Here is a 13,242-nt window from a genome sequence, read left to right as displayed (position 1 = left end):
CACCTTGGCCAAGTGTCCTTTAGAGCCACACTTGAAGCAAGTGAGTGGGAGCTTCCTCTCTACTCCCTTGCCTATCTGTGGCTCTCATCTGTGACACTGTCTACTGAAGTGGCCCAGCTTTCCACGGTGGAAGCAATTCTGACCTCCTTCATTACCTTTGGGTGGCACTGTAGATGAGTAGACTTCCTTTTCCTGACACAGTGAGGCAGCTTCTGTTGTGTCAGTTGTAGGTAATAGTCAATTTAGTTGTTTCTTTTCTTGTCAATCTTTTTTTATTAATTTTAAGGAAAATTTACAGAGATTTTGTATTTCCATTCATTCATTTTTGTGCACTTTCCTCTCTGCTCACCCTTCTCCCAAGTTTGCTTTCTCTTTAAAAAGTAAGAAAGAATTCTTTCATTGTCATACAATTCCCTTCTCCCCAGTCCAATCCACTATGCAGGTTTCATTCTGAACTCTTGTCATGACAATAATACTTAATCATATATTTCTTCTAAACAGTTCTCATTATGCACTATACATTATTTATCCCCTCTTTTGTTTGTTTCCCCCCACCCCTGATATCAGTCCAGCTTTACAACAGTGGCATTATGCAGTATTTGTCCTTTTGTGACTAAGATATTTCACTCAACATAACGTCCTCCAGGGTTACCCATTGGATAATAATTCACGAGTTCCTTGTTTTTTCAATGCAGCATAATATTCCATCATGTGAATATACCACACCTTCTCTATCTATTCGTTTGTTGATGAACACTTAGGTTGTTTCCAACTCTTTGCTGTTGTGAAGAAAGTAGCAGTAAACATGGGCGTGCATATTTCTGCTTGGCAGTTATGGTTTCTTTAGAGTATATTCCCCGTAGTGTAATTCCTGGGTCAAATGGTATTTCTATTTCCAACTTTTTGAGAAAGAGCCATACTGCCTTCCATAGTAGTTGCAACATTTTACGCTCCCACCAACAGTGAATAAGGGTTCCAGTTTCTCCACAACGTTGCCAACATTTGTTGTTTGCTGTTCTGTTTAAGTTTGCTATTCTTACTGGGGTGAGATGATATCTCATAGTTGTTTTGATTTGCATCTCTCTTAGAGCCTTAGAGCTAGGGATTTTGAACATTTCTTCATGTGCCTGTTGGCCATCTGAATGCCTTCTTTGGTGAAGTGTCTGTTCATATCCTGTGCCAATTTTTCAATTGGATTGTTTACCTTTATCTTGTTGTGGTGCTCAAATATTTTATAAATTCTAGATATAAGTTCCTTATCTGACATGTCATTACTGAATACTTTTTCCCAGTCTGTGGGTTCCCTTTTTACCTCTGTTGGAGAAGGTTTTGGGTGTGCATAGAGATTTGATTCTTAGACGGTCCCATTCATATATTTTATCTTCTCCTGGTTGTATATTTTTCAGGATGCTTGGAAGACTGTTGATGTTGTGCATTAGGATGCCTAGAGTTCTTCCAAGCTTTTCTTTAATGAAGTTTATAGTCCTTGGTTTTAGTCCTAGGTTCTTGATCCAGTTTGAGTTGGTTTTTGTGTATGGAGTGAGGTGTGGATCTTGTATGAGTTTTCTGCAGATAGTTTTCCAACTTTGCCCACACCATTTGTTAAAAAAGGCTGTCGTTTTCCCACTTAACTGTTTTCATTTCCTTGTCAGAAATCTGTTGACCATAGGTAGAAGGGCTGATTTGTAGTTTCTTAATTCTATTCCAATGGTCAATGTGTCTGTCCTTGTACCAGTACCATGCTGTCTTGACCACCATAGCAAGGTTGTAGGATTTGAAATCAAGGAGTGAGATGCCTCCTAGCTTGTTTCTCTTTTTAATAAGTCTTGCTTATTCTTGCAGAATATTAAATGATCCAGGAGGTACTAAAAGAAGACGGAAGGAATATACTGAGTCATTGTGTCGAAAGAAATTGGCAGATACACAAGAATTTAATGAAATAACATTTGCGCAAGATCCTATGGTGATGAAGGAAGAAGTTCAAGTGCTTTGAAGGAAATAGCAAAAAATAAGGCCTCAGGAATAGATGGTATACCAATTGACATATTTCAGCTAACAGATGCTGCCCTGGATGTGCTTACTAAGTTGTGCCAAGAAATCTGGAGAACAGCCACTTGGCCAACTGACTGGAAGAGGTCTATATTTGTTCCCATTGCAAAGGAGGGTGACCCAACTGAGTGCAGAAACTACAGAAAAATATCATTGATTTCACACACAAGCAAGATTCTACTGAAGATTATCCAAAAATGACTGGGACAGCACATCAGCAGAGAACTGCCAGAAGTCCAGGCTGGGATTAGAAGGGGTCGTGGTACTAGGGATATTGTAGCTGATGTTAGCTGAAAGCAGGGAATACCAGAAGAAGGTCTATCTGTGTTTCATTGATTATGCAAAGGCATTTGACTGTGTGGATCATAGCAAACTGTGGCTGACTCTGAGAAGAATGGGAATCCCAGAGCATTTAATCATGCTAATGCGAAAACTATACTTGGAACAAAAGGCAGTCATCAGAACAGAGCAGGGTAACACTGCATGGTTTAAAACTGGGAAGGGTGTACGCCAGGGATGTGTCCTGTCTCCATACCTTTTCAACTTTTATGCAGAGCAGATTATCTGAGAGGCTGGGCTCTATGAGGAGAAGTGTGGTGTCAGGATTGGTGGAAGATCTATTAACAGTCTATGTTATGCAGATGACACAACCCTGCTTACTGAAACTGAGGAGGACCTCATGCACTTGCTACAGAGGGTCAAGGAATGCAGCCTTCAGTATGGACTGAGCCTGAATGTCAAGAAGACAAAGATTCTCACCACTGGACCAATTTGGTAGCATCAGGATGGATGGCAAAGAGATTGACAATTGTTGCTTTAAGTTGGAAGTGACTCGACGGTACACAACAACAACAACGTCAGGGTTAATGTCCATAACTGTTTGCATGTTTCCTGGTGTCCTTGTAAGTGAGAGGAGATTTTCCCGGGCTAACTAGTCTTCCATTCTCCTGGAATTCAGCAATGGAAAACTTTAGCACGGGCATGTTATTAATGGAATTCTTACTTTAAACGTATAAATTTTTTTCTTTTGAATAACCATCATCCTGAAGAAGACTTCATGAATTGTATTATACATTTTTTCTGCTTTGATTTTTATTATATTTCTAATGGAGAATGAAATTCGAGAATCAAAGAATTAGAAAATAAGGATATATTTCAGGTACACTAAGGATTTGCCCAGCTGTCATAAGAACTTAATAAATGTGGGTTATTTCCATTTCTGCCTTCACTGTTAAACTGTAGGATGGGTGAAGTTGTTAGGTGCCATCAAGTTGACTACAAATCATAGCAACCTTGTGAACAACAGGTCTGAATCTTGCCTTATTCTGTACCACCCTCACAATCTCTGATATACTTCAACACATTGTCACTGTGTCAGTCTATCTTGCTGAGAGTCTTCCTCTTTCTTTGATCTTCCACCTTTCCTAGCATAATGTTATTTCCAAAGATTGTCCCCTCCTAACAATATGCCCAAAATATGAGAAGAAATCTAATCATTCTTGTCTCCAAAGATCACCCTCCAAGATAGACTTGTTTGCTCTGTGAGCAGCTCATGCAGAACTCTTCTCCAAATCTACAACTTGAACACATTTCTTCTTCTTCTGTCATCATTATTTATTGTCCAACTTTCAGATGCATACTAGGTAATGAAAAAAAAAAACCCAAACAAACCCCATAGCTTGGATCAGATATATCTTAGTCTTTAAACTGACATTTTTTCCTCTTTAGCACTTTAATGAATCTTCAACAGCTGATTTTCCCAATGTGACATGTATTTTAATTTCTTGACTGCTGTTACCATGGGTATTAATTGTGGGTCCAAGGAAGTAGAAATTGTTGGCAACTTCAGTCTTTATCTAAAATTATGTTTTCTGTTGGTTCAATGGCAAGGATTTTTTGTTTTCTTAACATTCAGATATAATGATTTTGATCTTATGCAATGTTTCAAGTTTTCCTCACTTTCTCTTTGTTAAAATTTTTTACTTTAATTGTGATTTTAACAAAAGTTTACAGAAAAGTTAGATCTCCCTTCATACATTATTGCACATTTTCCACCTTCCCCTTTCTTTCCCCCTCCCCTAGTTCACTTTTTAAAAAGTATTCATTCACTGTTGCACCATTTCCTCCCACCTGGAAAAGTCCTTTTTGCAATGTACCTCTTATTCTAGACTGTTGTCTTACATATAATGCCTAATCATATGTTCCTTTTAAACAGTTCTCTCTCTCTCTCCTCTGTTCTGTCTAATACAGTGTTCATTATCTGTCCACTCTTTTCCTATTAATTTTTCCTCACTTTCAGCAAGCAAGGTAGTGTCATTTGCATGCTGCAGGTTGTCTATGAGTCTTCTTCTAATCTTGGTGACGTATCTTCATATATTCCAACTTCTTGAATAATTATTTGCTCAGAATACATATTGAATAAGTGTGGAGAAAGAATACAACCCTGACACACGCCTTTCTTCATTTTAAACCATGCATTGTTCTCTTCTATTTTGATAGAAGCTTCTTGGTCTGTGCAAAATTGCATCAGAATGTGGAGGGGGAAAGGAGAGGGGAAGTGCTGACATGAAAAAATGATCAAAAGGTTGCAAAGGCAACTTGAGAAGACAAAAATAAAGTAGTATAACTAAATGTGCCACCACCTCCTTCCCTTGAGCCAACCCTTGATGTGATGGCTCAGTGGGGAGGGATGTGCTGGGCAAGGTAGGCAGGAATAGAAGGGAGTGCTGATGGAGTGGGGAGAGGATGGGACAAAACACACGTGCCAAGGGGGCAGACTGACACTGAATCCATTGGTTACTTCTGTAATGGGGAATTGTCATTATCCACTCCTTTCTATAAAATGTTTGTGGGTCAGATATTGTTCTAAAACTAAGCATTCTAATTAAGACCAACTACAAAAGATTGGCCATCAACTTCAAAAAGAATAGTCCTTCCCAAACCCTATGTACAATGGAACACACTTAGAATAGATTAGCAGATAAGGCACCTGAGGCTGAGCCTTCGAATTTTGAGGAGGAATAGTCGTAAGCAGACACTAATGATTGGAATGTGGAATGTGAGAAGCATGAATGTAGGAAAATTGTACCTTGTTAAGAAGGAAATGGAATGCATGAATATTGATGTACTAGGTATTGGCAAAACGAGCTGGATTAGCATGCGACGTTTTGAATCAGACAATCATATGATCTACTACACCAGTGATGACAAGGTGAGGAAAAATGGGATCACATTCATAGTTAAAAATGTCATTTCCCTATTGAAATACGATGTTGTGAACTATAGGATAATATCCACATTCATACAAGGAAGATCTGTTAATACTACTATCATTCACATATATGCACCAACAACCAGAGGCAAAAATGAGGAAATAGATGCGTTCTGCTAACTTTTTATTTAGAAATTGATTAAACATACAACCAATATGCATTAATAATAATGGATGACTGGAATGCAAAAATTGCTAACAGGAAAGAAGGATCAGTAATTGGAAAAAACACAGACTTGGTGACAGAAATGAGGCTGGAGATAGAATGATAGAATTTTGTACAATGATTTGCTTACTGCAAATACCTTTTATAAGAAACATAAAGACATACTACACACATAGATTTCACCTGATGGTATGTGCAGGAATCAGATCAGTTACATCTGTGCTAAGAACCAAGTTGAAATTAAAGCTAAAGAAAGTTAAATCAAATGCACAGAAACCAAAATTTGACATTGAGTCTATTTCACCTGCATTTAAAACTATCTCAAGAGCAGGTTTGAGACCTTGAACACTAATGAACGTAGATCAGATGAGTTGTGGGAGAATAACAAGAATATCATCCACAAAAGAATGCAAAACGTAACTACAAAGACAGAACAGGAAGAAACGACTGAGATGGATGTCAGAGAGATTCTGACTATTGAACCAGAATGCAGAGAAGCCAAAGTTATTGGAAGAAAGCAGGAATTTAAGGAGTTGAACAGAAGATTTCAAAGGGCAGCTCTGGAAGACATTATTATAATGAAATATGCAAAGCACTTGAGTTGGTAAATCAGGGCTTAACTCACTCAGCTTTCTTAAGCTGAAGCAACCGAGGAAAAAAATCAAGCCTTGAGTTACAATACTTAAGGATGCTATGAGATTGAATGATTGAGGAAGCATTAAAAGAAGATGGAAAGGGGAAAAATTTTAAAAAGAAGATGAAAGGAACACACAGAGTCACTATACCAAAAAGAATTGGCTGCAATAGAAGAAGAATTTTATGAAACAACGTATGATCAAGAGGCAATAGTCATGAAGGAGGAAGTTCAAGCTGCTCTGAAGGAACTGGCAAAACAAACAAACAAACAAACAAACAAAAACCCCAACCAACCAAACAAACAAAAAAACCCCAAACAAAAATGAGGCCCTAGGAATGCTGTCCTGGATGTGCTCACCAGGTAGTGCCAAGAAATCAGGATGGAGGACAATTACCTGACCAGTTGACTGGGAGAGATACATATTTGTTCTCATTCCAAAAAAAAGGTGACCAAAATGTGGGAATTATCAAACAGTATCACATGCAAGCAAAATCCTGCCTGAAGATTATCCAAAAACCACTGGAACAGTACATTGACAGAAACTATAAGAAATACCAGCAAGTTTTAGAAGAAGCTGTAGCATTAGTGACATTATCGCCAGTGTCAGATAGTTCTTTGCTGAGAGCAAAGAGTACCAAAACAGTGTCTATCAGTGTTTCATTGGCTGTGAAAAGGCATTGGATTGTGTGGATCAGGACAGAAGAGGAAGGCCCTAGCTGAGACAGTAAACTGGGGTAATGGGAGTAAAAGCATCAGAGACAGTGAGATTGGCTCAGAATAGGGCAAGGTTCATAGGGTTGCTATGAGTTGTAGGTGACTTTATGGCACAAAACAACAACAATAACAACAGCAACAGCAACAACAACTAAATGTGCAAAGAGCTGAAGTTAGAAAATCAAACAAGAAAAAATATGCTTGCCATTTGTCAAAGTGAAAGAATTGAAGAACAAATTCAAGCCTTGAGTTGCAGTACTTATGGATTCTATGGACAAAATCATGAAATGATACAAGAAGCACCAGAAGAAGATATAAGGATTACACAGATCACTATATCAGAAAGAATTGATTGACACTGAACCATTTCAGGAAGCAGCATATGATCAAGAACCAGTGGTACTGAGGAGAGTTCAAGCTGCCCTGAAAGTATTGGCAGAAAGTAAGGCTCCAGAGATTTATGGGATACTGAATGGCACGTTTCATCAAATAGATACTGCCCTAGATGTGCTCACTAGTCCATCCATGCTAAGAAATTTGGAAGACAGCCACCTTGCCAACTAACTGGAAGGGATTCGTATTTGATCCCATTTAAAAAAAAAGATCCAACAGAAGGTAGAAATTCATGAACAGTATCATTAGTATCACATCCAAATGAAATCTTGCTGAAGATTATTCAAACATGGCTGAAATAGTATACTGACAGGGAACTGCCAGAAATTCATGTTGGTTTCAGAAGAGGCTGTGGAATGAAGGCTATCATTGCTGATGCTAGATGAATTTTGGCTGAAAGCAGAGAATACCAGAAAGTTGTGTGTGCATTTTTGTTTTATTGAGTGTAGCAAGGTGTTTTTGACTCTGTGGATTGTAACAAATTTTGGATAACACTAACCAGACTGGAAATCCCAGGACACTTAATTGTGTTCCTGCAGGAGTCTGTAAGGTGGTAGGGACTCTATTGTTATCTCACATCACCACTCTGAAGAGTGGAGGGCACTTTCAGTGCTTTTCTGGTTTGGGATACTTGTGCTCCTTGCAACCATGAAGAGGAGCTCATCATGCCACAGGCCTGAATTGCCTGGCCAATCAGGGCCAGGTTTATTTATTTGGCTTTTTTTTTTTATATTGGCAATACTGTTTAATGATTAAAAAATTAAAAAGACAAAAATATAATGTAACATGTCTTTCAAATTTCCGATATAACACTTTTGTGTACATTAAGACCTAGACAGCTTTTACAGAAACTCGGAGCTGAAAGTGTATATTTTTTATATCCAGAAAACTTTTTTATTAGCTCCATTAGAAAGTCATTATTCCAGGAGTCAGGACCAATAATTATACAAATTATACAGCACCTTATCTTCCCAGTTGGTCTCTCATCCAAGTACTTAGCAGGCCCAACCTGCTTAACTTCCGAGATCAGATGAGATCAGGCATGTTCAGGGCGGTATGGTTGTAGACAGGGCCGGAATATTTTTTGCCTACTGGTTCTATGTTAGGAGCTCTCATGGCTGAGTGGTAAGAAGCTGGTTTGCAATCCTGAATGCACGTGGTTCAAACCCACCAACTGAAGGATAGCAGCTATTGACAGGTTCTGATTCAAGAGCACACAGCAACAACAACAACAACAATGAAACAACAGTTTTACATTTCCATTTCTTCGTTTAAAAGTAAGATATTTCCCTATTCCCCTCCCAGTGTTCTAGTCTGTCAAGTTCAGGGAAATGGCCTCAGCTCCCTGTTCTCATAGCTCTTGAGAAGATAGTCTGTTTGGATCCTTGCTGCTCTTACTTTGGCCACTTGATTGGAAGATCTCGATATTGAGTCTTCCCCTCCACTTGTTTCTTCTCTTTTCTTATCAGGGCAATGTCTTTCCTCTTACGGATTTAATGAGTAGCTCTTTGTTCTGCATATGATCAACCCCACTACTCTCTTTGCTCTCATTGAGGAGTGAATGCACTTCACCTGCACCAGGAGAGGGATGTATGCAGGCTACCAAATCCATGTCAGCTTCAGGAAGTGACGTCTTGGCCATAGGAACCAGCGTCCATGACTGAGGCTGCTGCTCTGCCCTGACTCTTCTTATATGAATAAAGGTTTGTTCCATCTAACATGTGAGTCCTGCATTTCTTGATGATCTTGGTGCTGGGTGACAATGGCTGTCTCTACGTGTACATTCTAGGGCTCTCCACCCAATTTCCATTTGGTGGTTTCTGGGCATTCTCTCAGTGGTGGGGTTGGTTATGAACATCTGATGCACTTCTTGCTGTGATTGGGGAAGCTCTCAAATGCCAGTTCAACTCCTTAATGGAAGAATGCTTAATTACATCCAGATTCTTTCTTCCTTTCCAGCATGGTCTGTGCATGACATTTTAAAGTTGAATTTGTATCAAGACTTAGAATGTTTCTGCCATTGCCAGGATTTTTGTGTTTTCTTTAGAATTCAGAGCTCAAGCTTGTAGAGATGATATCATTTGTTATCTTTCCTATTGTTTTCAACAAGAACTTTTTTCAGGGGGTGAACAAAGGCTCAACGATATGTCTGTTACCAGTTCTGGGCTGCCCCGTATTACTGAGGCACTGCCACTCTGTCACACAGGCCTCTGCTCTCTTCACAGGGAACACAAGAGACTGTGTTAGCATATTGTTGAAAGAAAAGCCTTCATCTGTTTTGCCTTCCTCTAATATGTCAATCTCATAGTCTTATTCAAAGAGAAGCCAGGATGAATTTGGCTCAGCACTTCTTTTGTTAAGTACTCACAAGCCTTCTGCTCAGTAACTTGCTCTAGGATTCTCCTGTGATTGACAGCACACTTATTGGTGTTGGCTTCTACTGTTTGCTTCCTTTTCATCCTTACTGCTTACCATTATACTGTTAAATTAATATTTGAAAAATCTAGTACATAACAGTTAAATAAAATAGTATTCAAATATTGTTAATTAAAATCAGTCTTTGTTCCACCCTGTGACACCCATGGGGGCATCCCCAGAGACACTCACCTTCAGATCTCTTTGTATTTCTAAATTTTTTTATTTCAGTTTTGCACCAATAAGAGCATTCTTAATTTTTTTTAAAAATTGACATAATTTTCTTTTTAGCTTCATGTTTTACTGAATTGTAGGAAGGAAAATGTTAAAATTTGATAATTGATAATTTGGTGACATAGAGAGTTGTACCACTAACCCAAAGGCTAATCTTAAACGTGATTCAAATCCACCAGCAGTTCCTCTGGAAAAAGATGGCCAGTCTCTTCCCATGCTACTTATAGCTTCTGAAAAATGACGGGAGGGTTAACTATGGGTTGGTTCTGGTTTGACGGCAAAGGGGGATTTTGTTGTTATTATCTCTCTGTCTATCTACATTTCATTGACCAGACATGCATTGTGGAATACTATTGATTGGAAAGCAAACATTGGAAACAAAAGACATGAACTAGTAGCTGGAAAATTCAGCCTTGGTGGTAGAAATGGTGCTGGTGATAGCATAATAGAATTTTGCACAACCACAAAGGTTTTCAAAACAGACTCTAAAACTTGCTTTTGCATGTAGACTAGCTAAAGTGAATAGAAAAATGATGATGTAAAAGAATTGAACAGAATATATTAGAGGGTCAAAATTTCGAGGAGACAAAGTATTGTAATAAAATGTGCAAAGACATGGAGGTAGCTCATCCAAAGAGAAGGATACAGTGAGTATTTCTCAAGCTGAAAACACAAGGAAAAAAAAATCAAGCCTCGAAGTTGCAATATTGAAGAATTCTTTGGATGCAATATTGAAGGATTTTAGGGACCACTGGTGGCTTACTGGTAAAAATTTGTGCTGTCAATCCAAAGGCAAGTGGTTCGAATCCACTAGCTACAATGAGGGAGAAAGATGGGCACTCTCCTTCCATGTTTCCATTGAAAACCTGCTGGAGGGTCAGCTGTGGGTCAATTCCAACTTGATGGCACACAACTACAGTGGATAAAATGTTGGATGACTCAGAAAGTATAAAAAGAAAATGAAAGAAATACATTGAATCATTGTACCAAAAAGAAGTTAGTAGATGATCAGCCTTTTCAAGAGGTAGCATATGACTGAGAACCAATCATATTGGAGCTGCAATGAACAACTCTACTCATTGCTGTTGAATCACACTGATTAATAACTGTTTCTCCTCAGATTTCTGAGGCTGTAAATCAGAGGGGAAAAGATTGCTTATCTTTCTCCCTTAGAACCATTGTGGATTTGAACCTCTAGAAAACTGCAGCCTTTGGGTTAGCAGCAGGCTGTCTGGACTAGAGCTCTCAGAAATTATGGAATACTATTTTATTTTAAGCTAGATTCTCCAAAGCCAGTGAAGAGAGAGAGATATTGATTTAGCTCTAGGAAAATGACTTGTGCAATTGTATAGGTTTGCAAGTTTCAAATCATGTATCTGAAGCTAGAGTCTTCTAACATAACTGAGCTTCTGACAAGTGCAAGATTGTTAAATGAGATAGCTGGCTGCTGATTCACAGACGGTGGAAGCTAAAGAGTCCCCAATTTACCAGGTAATACAGTAGGAAGACTAAAGAATTGATGCTTTTGGATTTTGGTAGTATTGAAGAGCACTGAATATACTATGAACTGCCAAAAAACAAACAAGTCTGTGCTTGGGAAAGTACAGCAGGAATGCTTTGCAGAAGCAAGTTTGGTGAGACTTCGTCTCAGTTACTTTGGGCGTATTGCCAGGAGTGGCAGGTCCTTCAAAGGAGACATCATGTTTGGGAAGATGGAGAGTTCAAAGGAGAGGAAGACCCTTAAAAAGATGGATTGGCAATGTTACTACAGCAGAGATAGCAACTGAAGCCTACCAGAGATTGTGAGGGTCATGGAGAATCAGGAGAGGTTTCCATCTGTTCCTCTGAGGGTCTCCGTAGTTAGAGTTGACTCTGCAGTACCAAACATCAGCAACAGATAGTGTTCTTGATTCTGGTCCAAAAACCAGATATCAGATGGTGATGGAACAGATATAGGATCCAGACTGAGCTAAAAGTGAGCTTTGACAGAGTGTCCCCATAGGTAGTGATGACCTGATGACTTTAGGTTAGTAGCTCACTATGTTACACACTGTTTTGCAAGAGTTCCAGGTACCCTTTAGGTCAGAATACAGTGGTTACCTGGTATTTCCAAGGCTGTGTACTTTACAGGAGCAGATGGCCATAGTTCTAGGAAGCAGCTGATGCCTAACCATTGATTATGTCACCAAGGCCTCTTTAAGCTTTTGTGAGAGATCAACCCATTACCACTGAGATCAACCCACTACCACGGAATCAGTTCTGATTTATAGCAACACTTTCATTCAGTTTCCGACACTATAAATCATAAAGGAAAGAGAATACATATCTTTCTCCTGTAGAGACACTGGTATGATTTAAACCCCTAGAGACACATAGTCCTTCAGTTAGAAGAGTTTCTATGACAATGTATTTATTACACAGAACAGTGCAATAAATTTATAAAATCATATTCAGCCAGTGATGCCCAGTACCCATGAAATAGATAAGAACTGATTTCTTGCAATCACTCTGGGTACTGTGATAGCAGTTACTTTCTTGAGAAAATCCCATTTGTGGAGAATAAATACTGTATGATGAGGTACATTTAAAAGTTGTCATTTGACACATTTTCTATTCAGTGAAAGTTAGAAAGTGACCAGAAAGTAACTGAAAAGCTAGGTAGCTTTATTTTTGGCAATTTAGAGTTCATAGAAAATTGACTGCTAGTATTTATTCATCACTAACTGCTTAGTAATTGAAATGGAGGGTATGATTTCTTGGCCATTGTGTTCTTTGAGGGCAAAAAGCCAGACTTCAGCTTTTCAGAGGGTATTTAGAGCTGCTAGTTTTAGGAATCATCATAATCTTTTTTTCATCACTACATTTTATAAATGGGCTTCTGATTAAACATGACAACTGACAACATGGATTGTTGTCTATCTTCTTTTAAATTAAACATATGATCTGAAGTAGTTGATTTTAGATGGTTATATTGTCAAAACAAAGTCCTGGGTGAAAATATAGTTAGTCCTGACTTAACTGCATATTTAAGGTAATGATGAACCAAGATTTTTTATGCCTTTGAGCTCTAATGCTGGAGAAGAGTGTTGAATATGCCATTGACTGCCAGATAGTGAAGCCCGGCTGCTCCTTGGAGGCAAGAATTCTGAGGCTTCATTTGACATACTTTGGGTATGTTTCAAGGAGGGAACAGTCCTTGGAGAAGGACATTGTGTTTGGAAGCACGGAGGGATGGAAAAAGAGAGGGAGACCATTGATGAGATGGATTGATACAGTGACTGGGTTAATGAGGGTAGGTGTGCCAGAGGCAGTAGAGTTGGCCCAGGATAGAACAGAATTTAGGGCTGTGATAGATAAGGTCAA

Source organism: Elephantulus edwardii, unplaced genomic scaffold (genome assembly GCF_000299155.1).
Source record: "Elephantulus edwardii isolate Elephantulus edwardi_28Jun2011 unplaced genomic scaffold, EleEdw1.0 scaffold00319, whole genome shotgun sequence".
NCBI lineage: Eukaryota > Metazoa > Chordata > Mammalia > Macroscelidea > Macroscelididae > Elephantulus > Elephantulus edwardii.
This window is presented reverse-complemented; position numbering follows the sequence as displayed.